Source organism: Sorex fumeus, unplaced genomic scaffold (assembly GCF_029834395.1).
Source record: "Sorex fumeus unplaced genomic scaffold, SorFum_2.1 ptg000171l, whole genome shotgun sequence".
In the NCBI taxonomy this organism is placed as follows: Eukaryota; Metazoa; Chordata; class Mammalia; order Eulipotyphla; family Soricidae; genus Sorex; species Sorex fumeus.
In genome coordinates, this window is record NW_026606228.1 from 5,140,390 (window position 1) to 5,152,497 (window position 12,108).

Here is a 12,108-nt window from a genome sequence, read left to right on the forward strand (position 1 = left end):
TAAGAGAGTCCGGCAAACTACCGAGAGTATCCCACCCGCATGGCAGAGCCCGGCAAGCTCCCAGTGGCGTATTTGATATGCCAAAAACAGTAACAAGTCTCACAATGGAGACGTTACTGGTGCCAGCTAGAGTAAATCGATGACCAATGGGAGGACAATGCTACAGTGAGTGGGATGAGGGGCCAGAGAGATAGTAGGGCAGGCAGGAGATTTGTGTACCCAACTGATTGGGGTTTAATCCTCATTAGCCTATATATGGTCCCTCGAACACCACCAGGAATGATGAATAGCAAGAGAAGATGTTTTAGATGAAAAGGAAGCACTGTAGCAGCATAACACTGTCCTCCTGTTGCCCAGATGAAAAGGTAATGATCATAAAATGCTTCCTTGAAAAAGACCTGCTTATGGTAAGTCCTGAAGATTTTTTTTCTTTTTGGGTCACACCTGGCATTGCACAGGGGGGTGACTCCTGGCTCACGCACTTGGGAATTACTTTTGACGGTGGTCAGGGGACCATATAGGATGCTGGGAATCAAACCCAGGGGCCAGTCATGTGCAAGGCAAAAGCCCAACACACTGTGCTATTGCTGTAGCCCCTAAGACTTGAAGAATTAATGAAGATTAATCAGATGATGATGAGGAAAGCTTATGTGAAGGTTATTACAGTACAATAGAGCTTTTGTTTCTTTAGTAACTAAAATGTCATTATAATTATAATTATATCATAGAAATAAAGGTGAGGGAATGGTGAAAGGTGTCAAAAGATTTTAAGGGATAACAGATGTACAGACCAATGATTGGAAGGAACAAGTTTAACATTGGGACAAACAAACAGAAAATATTCCTACAACCCAACTTAAGAATTTTTCTTACTTTCACTTAAAAAAATTTAAAAAAATAAAATAAGGTGTGAGTTAAACATTTGTGATTCTTATCTTAGAATTGGGAAGAAGCTCAATAAAGGGGGACTCTATTACTACTGAACATGGGTGAGAAAGATAATAAGTTTAAAGAAAAAGAATGTTTTATCATCTACTATATTTGAGGTGCTTAGGTCACATTAAACACAATTGAGGCATTAAGTGAATTAAGTTTCAATATTCATATTAAATAAATATCTACCTAAGTTCTTGCTTAGAGAAGCAAGTTAAATTCAATAAAGTCAGAAAATGTAAATACATGGTTGTATACCAGATTGAAATATAAAGTTTAGGAAAATTCTTCATTCCACACTAAATCTTGAAAGAAATTGATTTACTGATGTGTTTCCTAATCACTTACCTGGATAAAGAATCACCTTCTGGGATCTTTTGTTTTCTTTCTTTTCTTTTCTTTTATTCATTTATTTATTTATTTTGCTTTTTGTGTCCGACCAAGCGTTATTCACGGTTACTCCTGGCTCTGCACTCAGGAATTACTCCTGGTGGTGCTCAGGGAACCATATGAGATGCTGAGGATTGAACCCAGGTCAGCCGTGTGCAAGGTAAATGCCCTGCTCGCTGTACTATCTCTCCGGCCCCCACTTGGGATCTTCTTTAAAATGCATATAACCATCAGTAAGTTTTTGAAAAGAACTTTTGATTTGGAAGCTCTAATAAGGTTCCCAAAGTTGGTAATATGGTTAACCTTCCCTTGCACATAACAGTTGGTCTAACATTTAGTAAGAAACTAGGTTGTTCGTGTGCACATTGAAGACTGAGAATGATCAAGCTGTTGGTATGTAGTTAGTTCCTTTTCAATTCTTGTGTTTGACCATTCTATCAAACATATTTAGGAAAAATGAAAATGATTGGAATTGTTACATTATCCCTCAACAAAAAAGAACAAATCCAAAAGAAAATTAGACAAATTCATATAAAGAATAAGATTGACCTATCACAGTCTATTATGATAAACTAAGACTTTCTGCAACTACTTAAACACTTTGAGTTTAGAAAAAATACTTGTGGCAGGGGATGGTACAGATCTAAGTTAATAATGATAACTAGTTTTGTGACTGTTCATTTGCATTGATTCCTTTGAGTGCACAACAGAGCTCTCTTTGTGTCTCTGTCTATGCCTTTGTCTCTGTCTCTGTCCCTGTCTGTCTTCCTGCCTGCCTGTTTATCTGCCTGTCTGCCTCTCTCTCTCTCTCTCTCTCTCTCTCTCTCTCTCTCTCTCTCTCTCTCCCATTCTTATAAGGTACTGAGTCAGACTTCCCAGGAATCCAATTTTGTTGAATCGTGACTTAACTGTTGGATTATGACTCATAGAGTGCGTGAATTGTGACTCACGGGTGACCAAATGAAGACAGATGCTTTGTCTGCTTCGTCATCTGTTACTTGTCTGTATAATAACCTATACATATTTGAGACTTAAGTAGACATCAGTCTACGACCTCTTGGACTAAGAAAAGTCATCCATTTTCTTCTCTACATTATGACCGACTCCAGAGGAGCTTGTCTTTTTGTTGTTTTATTTCCCTTCAAACAATCTTCCTGTGAACGAAATTAGTTTCCCCACCAACAAAGTTAATCTAAAATATAGTTACTCCTTGTCCAAAATACCATTTTATGTGTTTAGTTATGCCTAGTGCAAGTGGGAGAGTGAGGTGCTTTCTAAATGACACAGGTTAATACAAAGTAACTTCTAACCAAAACTCTCCCTATTCTACTAGCAATGTTCGCTCTTTTTCAGCTTATAGTCTAAACTACAGTTGGTACAAAATAGTTCTAGTCAAAATTATCACTAATCTGCTAAAAATTTTAGTTCCCATTCAGTTTCTATTTCCTATTAATTTCCCATTAGTCCCCATTCAGTTTATTTCTACTATTACTTTTCAAGGAAGAGTTCACAGCCAAGCACATGAATCAAGAGCCTCTGAATTATATATAGGAAAAAAAAACGCTTTTTAATATCTATTTTCTAAAGGGAAATAATAAGATGATTATGCAAGTTGCTGTGAGAATCCCGTGAGGCGTTCTTAAACTCATGCCATACCCAAATCATCAGAACTTCTGGCAATACAACCTAGACAACAGTGTGTTTCAAAGATCTTCTAGTGGTCCAGGTGTGTATAGAGAAGGTTGACAAGCATAGTCTTAGTCCTTTACCAAGGAAAACCTGCAACTTTGAACTGTGGCTATTTGTTCGGTAAAGAAACAAAATTAAAGCTCTCAGAGTAAATTTTTATTACATCTATGGTAATGTAATGGGTAGGAAGGAAGGGAGAAGAAAAAGGCTTAGATCAGTGGATGTGAAATGGGGGCATTGTTTTTCCGATTACAACTCCAACAATATGTGGAGTATTTTTGTTTGCTACATTGTGGGAGGTGAGGGGTGCTACTGGCATCTAGTGGTAGATTTCGGGATGCTGCTCAGAATCAGCCCATAAAGTCAGTAACGCTGAAGTGGAGAAACTCCAAAGACAGCCTTGTAGTAGAGTCTCACAAACCCCACTTTACAGATAGCCCCAGCCTGAGTTAAAATTAGTGTCTAATGCAAACAGAACAACCAAAACACATCCAAATGGATCACGTTGTCTTGACCCTAAGGGTTATCTATAATACTCATTATATTTATAATGTAGAAGTGTAGTGTGTGTTTGACAGAAACGGTAAGTTTGTGAGAGAAACTCACACACATAGAGGGACACAGAGAGTATAATGAGGAGTTATAAATATAGTCACGATTTTTTAAAGAACAGCATAAAAGTACTGCTTCTTGGAATGGGAAGGAGAATATAGCTCTGATCTGAGATCTCACTTCTGTTAACGAATCAGAATTTGTGGAAAGATGGGTGATGCATGCCTTTTAATTGTCTCTTTTTTCTTTGTTGGAATTTTTTGTCAGTATTTATAACTCACAAGGCTGAAAATAAGCTACACTAAAAAAAATGTGATGGGTCTAAGCATGTGAGCTGACATGTAACAGAGACTTAAGATGTCTTTCTCTGAAAATTATAGTTTTATGGGGAAACATAATTTGCCTGAAATCATGCAGTTATTATGAACATTTTGTGATAGAAAACACAAAATGTTTTATAATTCTTTACAAATGAGTGCTAGGCAGTTCCTAATAACTAATACACACTGAATGCAGTAAAGCTCTCTTGATTCCTGGAATTAGACACTCAATATTTATCACCAAGAATATTTTCCTAATCAGGAAATGGAAAATTACACTATAAAAGATCTAAAAAGATTAATATTGTATTGCATGGCTACTTCAGATATAGGTCACTGCTATATTGTACAATCACTGAACTCCCAATGATGAGGTCCTCCCTCAGTACCTCCAAAATCTCCTATCTGAACGTCATTGGTAAATGACTGACCACAGAGAAAGCAACAGAAGTGAAGTGCTTGAAACAGGGCAAAGAGAAGTGTCAAAATCCAACTGCTTATCAGAGTTTTAACTAAAAAAAACTCAAAATATCGTTTATTAGCATTAGCATTTGTCCAATTATTTCTACATACTATTTATTACAAAACTATATGCATGCACTACACATCAGTGTCCATTTTACCCATGAAGAAAACAGTAGTTCAGAGAGGCTCAGGGACATGTTCAGGATAATGTAACCGTGGAATGATAGAATTATTCCTCTAACCTAAATCTTTCTGAGTTCATAATCCATATACATAAAAACTGTTATAAAGTCCAAGGATCATAGAATTCTAAATCTGGAAGTAAACTTAGAGACAGCATATTTACTGCACCACATTTAATTGAAAGGAATTAAAGGAGAGACAAGAAGCCAATGTATTGATTTCTATTTTCAAAAGATTGAAATAGAACTTGGAACGATGAAGTTTGACATGGAGCAAAGGGAGCCTCTTCAACAGATGGTTCTGGGGAAACTGGGTAGCTCCTATGCAAAAACAAACAAAAATTCACAAAAATAACTGGACCTATATCTCACACTGTTTATGAAAGCTAATTGAAAGTGGGTTAAAGACCTTGAGACTACATCAGCATAAATAAAATTTATCAGGAAAATATAGGCAAAGCACTCCAGAATATGTACCTTAGAGGTATTTTCAATTATTTGACCCTCTTGGCAAAGATAATAAAAATAGAAATAAATAAAAGGAACTCATCAAATTAGAAAGCTTCTGCAAGGCAAAATAAGTTAGTCTAAAATAAAAAGACACCCTATTAATAGGGAAGAAATATTTGCAAAGGATGCATCAAATAAAGGACTCATATTCCTATATACAAAGAACTCACAAAAATACCAACACCCCTTGCCCACCGCCCCCCAAAATCAGAAGGCTGGAGAGATAGTACAGTGACTAAGGTGCTTGCCTTGCAAGAGACTGACACAGGTTTGAAACCCAGCACTGCATATAGTCCACTTAACACCACCAGGAGTGATCCCTGAGCATAGAGTCAGGAGTAAGATGTGTCATACCAAAAAAAGGAGCGAGATGTAGCTGGAAAACAGCGCAGAGGTTAAAGTACTTGACTTACTTGTGGCCAAACCCAGTTTAATCTACTGTACTGAACTGCATACTCTCCCCTGAGTATATTAAGTAGTCTCTGAGCAGAGATACGTAAGCTCTGAGCACTGCTATGTGTGTCTCCAAAACAACAACAGAAAAATAATGAGGAGAGGAGATGAACAGACACTTCCCCAAAGAAGTGATATAGATGACCAGTAGGCATATGAAAAAAATAGCTATTGTCTTTTTTCATCAGGGAAATGCGAATCAAAACAACAATAAACTATTATATTGTACTAGCGAGAATGTTATATAGTGAAAAGACTGGACACAACCAGTGTTGGTGGAATGTGGTGGAAAAGGAAATGGAAAAGGAACAGAAAAGGAACACTGTTGGTGGTAATGTCATCAGGTTCAGCCTCTGTGGAAAACAGTATGGATATTCCTCTAAAAGTAAGACCAGCACTTCTGTAAATACAACAGCCCTACTTCTTCACATTCACCCAATAACACAAATTCATTATTTTGAACATATATAAGCAAATTCATTTTTATTATAGTGCTTAGTACAATAGCCAAGACATGGAAGCAATACAAATGTTAATGACATATGAATGAATAAAGAATGATATGTATCTTTAAGAAAAGATAAAATGGTGCAATTTGGTGCAACATCAAATAACAGGAGAGTATCATGTTAAATGAAAATAAGTAAGAGGACAAACACTGGATGATCTCACTCATCTGTGCTATAGAGACAAAACAACCAAAGACACTATATGAAATTATAAAAATGACTTAGTTTTGGATTATAAAACTCAGATTACTAAGATATTGGGGGAAGAGTGGAGGTGACAAATGAAGAGCAGACTAAAGGTGACATAGAAACTAAAGGTGATACATGGAGGGTCTTGAACAATTTGATAGTGATGTTGTACAGTAACTGTGTGCATAAACAAAATAATTATTTATATTATTAATTAATGTAATTAATTAATAGGTGGCTTGTCTCCTTCCCGGCCCTCCCAGAGTTGTGCTTGGGGTCATCACATCCTGACCGCCAGGGGAGGTCAAATTTCCTGTTCTGGAAGGTTTTACAGTAACGTTGATCTATCTCTCCCCCTTACGAAGTGTGGAGCCTTCTCCTTGGAACTGAAGATAATTTTTAAAATTTGCTTCACCCCTCTCGGAGAGCCCGGCAAGCTACCACGAGTATCTCGCCCGCACAGCAGAGCCTGGCAAGCTCCCCATGGAGTATTTGATATGCCAAAAACAGTAACAACAAGTCTCAAAATGGAGACGTTACTGGTGCCTGCTTGAACAAATTGATGAACAACGAGAGGACAGTGCTACGTGCTACTATTAAACATTAACGTGTTACCTCGAAGTATAAGAAATAAAAAGTAAAATTAAAATCTTAAAAACAAACACAAAATTTAGAAATTTGTAATAAAGTCCTCATATTTTGATTTTTTAAAGGTCCCAAATAAAGAAAGTCTATATAAGGTATGTTGCAACCACAAACTCAGAGAGAACATAGAAGAATGTTCAGTCAGAGAAAAATCAGAAGAAGGAAATCTTCCTAGCAGAGATATCTGTCATACCTACCCTTTGTACTTGGTGATAGAAAGAATTTGCCACACTCAAAGTCACTTCCAGAAATGTAGTGTTAGACTTAAAGTTTTAGTGAGATATTGAGTGCCCTATTGATTCTTTAAAGGGTACACATGACAAGAACAAGTTAGTTTTACCTAAATTTCTTGTTTTCTTTGTAGTTCATAACAAGTTCATAGTATTCAATGAGTCATACATGGTCACTGTAAGAATTATAAGTAAAAGTTTTCAAGGTATTTATGGTTTTTTTGGGGGGCGGGGGGGACATACATAGGAGTGCTCAGAGCTTACTCCTGGCTCTGTGCTGAGAGGTCATTTATGGCAGGGTTCAGGGAAACATATGGGGTGCTGACTGAAAACTGGGTTAGCAGTGAACAATGAAAATGCTTTACCTGGTCTACTATTATTCCAGCCCGGCAAAGTACTTGGAATTACATTAAAGTTGCATCCAATATCAACTATCATGCTCTTTACTTTTGTCATTTCTGATTATGGTAGTTTGTTTTTTTTATCAACTCATACTTGTTCGGGCTTTGCTGACTACCTGTAGATATTGTTTATTTGAGCTCATTGATTACCCTCATCACAGTGTCACTAAAGATACTGTCTGAGTAATTACTGTATAGGTTGATATTGCTTATGTCTTTGGTTATATTGTTCTTGCTCACTGAAATTGGTGGGCTTGTATGTGTTGTCCCCATTTTTTAGTACTTTGTATAGTTGGGGGTGAGTTGGGGGTGAGTCCCACTTTAAGATGTGTGGGATTAGGCTAAACATTGCTCTATTTCTTCTCTATATGTCCTCATTGAATGACTGGACACAAAACTGTGAGCAGTGTGTCATTTGTTGAGTAGATATGTCCCTTCAGGAGCTGCGGTGCAGGCCCTTAATTTGATGCACTCAGAAGTGGAGGTTGCTAGAATGTACCCACGGGGCTGGAGAGAGTGGGGTGCTCTGCCTCCCATTCTGTAATAGGCCCAGTGTTGTCAGTCAGAGCAAGCAAACTTCACCTGGGATGGTGTAGCAGTGTGCAGAAGGACAGGGAATGTCAGGGTCCTGGCCAGTCGACCCCAGCACACTGGAGTATGATCCCCCGAAGTTGCTGGACTTACTCCCTATGGAAGAGGGAGTGAGAAGGGGAGAAGTCTCTGCCCTGGCTCTCTGCTAACTGCGGGATTTCTGTCTTGCTGCCACCGAGAAAGAAACTGAGAAAGAACATCACAGAGGGGGAGAGTCTGGTGGTCAAGCAGTTCTCTGTTTATTGACTCTTACACAGGGGTTTTTATGCCCACAATCGGGGGGCATTCCATACATGTATCACGCTTATCTCATCGAGCTCAGTACAGATACTAGTTAATGATCTGTATTCCCCAATCTCAGGGCCAGGTTTATCAACTCATGCAAATGTTAACTGTCACGCCCCTCATCCAATTGTTTTCTCAACCAGAGTGCCTACATGTGTAGAATGCTGGAGCAAGCCCCTGTGCTCCTGTAAACAGGGCCGGCTCTTGCATCAGGGGCAGAGGGGTTGGCCAAAGTCTCAGGCTGGCTGCTAAGACCCCAACATGAAGAAGCTGTGATGTGGGGTCTTAACATGGTACAGGCCAGCTGCGGAGGTGGCTTGTACCTACCCAGTAGGGTGAGGCTCTGCTTGCCATTTCAGAATAAGCCCAGTGATGCCAAGAGATGCTCTGAATAGCCGAATAACAGTGGCTGAGCAAAAGCTCAAGAATATCTGAGAAGGAGGGAACGGTACAAGGTGGAAAATAATATGAAAAGAAACAAACAGCATTTCAGAGCGCTATGGAATGAATTTAAGATGAAAATGTAAGAGTAATCAGAGTCCCTGAAGAACAAGAGGCACGTGTGATGAAGACACAAGAGTTAAAGAAATCATAGATAATAATGTCCCAGAGTTGAGGATTACAGGCACTGAGATCCAAGAGGTGCAATGGGTCCCAGCAAAAATAGACACAATTAGAAAAATTTCATGACTCATTGTACTCAAAATGACAAAATCCAAAGTCAAAGACAGAACAGTGAAAGAAGCAAGAGTTAAAAAAAAAAAGAACTTACATGAAAAACGACGGCCCATATGTTGTCCTGCAGATTTAACAATTGAAATTCTGTGAGCCAGAAGAGTATGGAAGTTTATACTTACTATAAAAAACGCAACAAAATTAACACTTCAAGAATAGCCCATCAAGCAGCTAGATTATGATTGATATTTAAAGCAATGATATAGAGCTTCATGGACAGGCAACAAATTAGGGAATCCATAGCCTTGAAATCAGTTTTTCAAGAAGCATTAAAAGAGCTCCTTTAAAAGACAGGTGAAATGTCCCAACATGTTAGTATGTAGCACTTATCATGCATACGGTCGTCCTCTACTAGAAAGATTAAAACATATAGAAATCAATCATCACAAATAGATTTTTATTGATTTATTTTCTGAGAATTATATTTGGTATTCTTTTAAGTTTTATTGGAGCAAATAATATGAAATAAATTTGTTTTTTGCCTGCCAAGGGGACAGGCAGGAACCTGGGGACTTTGATGGACGGAAGGGGTGATGGTGGGATTGGTATTGGAACATTGTATAGCTGAAACAGCTCTCTTAAGAGCAGCTGTGTAAGTCAGAGTGTCTTACTAATAAAAAAATAGTTGCATTGAATTACTGAAACACACTAATCACAAAGAAGCAACTGTCTTTTAGAAACTTTTTATGAGCACACTAATGCTGGATTATACCATCAGTGGCTCAAACTTGGATGTCACATCGGATAGACTCTACCAAGAGAAATTGCTAGTTTTGCCAAAATGTCATATTACACTTTAGTTTGGTGCTGTCTGGCAATGCAGAGCTCTATTAATGAAACTGCCAGATGGTGAGAAGCAAAAATTTCTGTGCTGGCATCAACATGTTCGTCAACTCTTAATTCCAAAATATCAGTGTAGCATATTGTTGTTTTTCATCTGCAAAGTTTACAATCATTTTTGATTGATTTATTCATACTAGTACAAAGTCTCATATAGTTTTTACTAAAAGAAGACTTTATACTTTTAAGACCTTTATAAAGATGAATTTTAACTCTAGCTTCTATATGTGGTATTTTAAATATTGTTCTGTTTCCACCATGTGAACAATTTACATGGTATAATCAGAAAGATGTTGACAAAATGACCTTAAGAGAGTACAAGCGTGAATATATACCATATATTCTATTTATTCTTATGATTCATTTTATTTATTTACATTTTGTGTTTTCAGAAATTGTATTCAATGAATTCAGTCACTGAGCAATAGTCCTAGCCTAGGACACTGACTTTAGAACTGAAAAGTAAAGATTTAGAAGAAACTGTTGTGGGGATAGTGTAGTTAATATTCCTAATAGTTTTCTATGTGGAAGACTTCCCATTGCTTCTAAAACCAAGAGGAAAAATCATGCCATCAAAGAACCAAGAAAATAGTGACAATTATCAGAAAGAGACTAGAAGTTCTACTATAATAATAGTGTCATAAAAATATATAAATGGCTCAAAGTAAATATATTATTATATTGTGAGTATTTTTATGTCATAATGGAAAGTAGAATTAGAAAAAAGAAAAGTTGGTTACTCTAATAAGTAAATGAGAGTAAGTTTTCTTTGGAGTATAGAAAACCTAATGTTATAGTCAGGTAATAGAGAAGAAAATACAGTTTTTAGGAATAAATTAAGAGAGAATTGTGAAGAAAGGGCATTGGTGTAGTATAGACAAGTAATTTTATATCATGAGGAAATGAAAATTATCACAAAAAAGAATAGTGCATTAAGGCTAAATTACAATAGAAAGAGGAATCACAATTTTTCTCGCTTTGTAGAAAGGCAGGCTTTCTACTGGGTAATAGAACACTATACATAAATGCAAAGAGACAGAGAAAAAGATTAAAGTATAATGACAGTATCAGCTACAATGATAGCAATAGCTATAGTTAAAGCAAAATTCTTGAGAGATATAAATTGGACTAAAGTAAGTATAATGGGAGCTAAAGAAGCACTGTAGAGTGAACATACTTCTAAAGCCATTAGTTTTAGATGCAGTGCTCAAAGGGTACATGAAGAACAGTACAGATGCATCCAGCTCAGAAGACAGCTTTAAAATAAGGCACAGTGAACAAAGAAGGTTTATTAAGTGAAAGGTGCTGGTACAACCTGTTGATAGTTTGTTAGAAAATACGAAGGCAGATTTCTACTTCAAATCTCAAATAAAAATTATTTCTAGATGTATTTATGAAAGAATTATAAAGTTAAATCATAATGGGACTACACACACACAAACACACACATAAATATATATGTACATATGTATATGTGGAAAGGCAAAAAGTAAAGGAAAATTCTAATTTATTTAAATATATAGCATTTAAAAACAATTTAGGAGACATTTCTCATACAGTTTACAGAGGGTTGGTTGTCCTTAGATTGCAGAGCTTTTAAAAATGAAAGAGACAAATACCTTTAGTAACACGATGAACTAAACTTAAAGGTAACAATTCAATTTTGGCCCAGGCCTATTGTTGTAAAGATTTATTGAAACACAGGCCATGTCTACTCATAGATGCAGATCTTATGCTTGCTTTTGCACTATAATCACAGAGCAGTTATGACGGAGACTGTACTGTCCAGCTTAAAATGATGACTATCTGGTCCTTTAAAACAAGTTTGTTCAGGGCATGAACTAAAAGATGACTAAAGGAGGTTGAGGATATAACTCAGTATTAGATAACTTCCCTTGTATGTGTTACTTCCCCCTCAAGCACTGAAAAAAATAGATACAAAAATTTCAGAATAGTAATTAAAATGGCTAATCTAGTTATAAAATATAAAAAATACAAATCACAAAAAAGATACCTGATTTGCCTATCAGACTGGATATATAATAATGTGAATTATAAATACGATTAATTTGAGTGAGATGGGGTCATCTGTTGTTCTTTCAAATGAAACAGGTTTGTTCACAAGATTGATTGTAACTTCCAATAAGGTTTAAAAGGCAAGAATCTTGGAAAAGCAGGACTTCTGATGT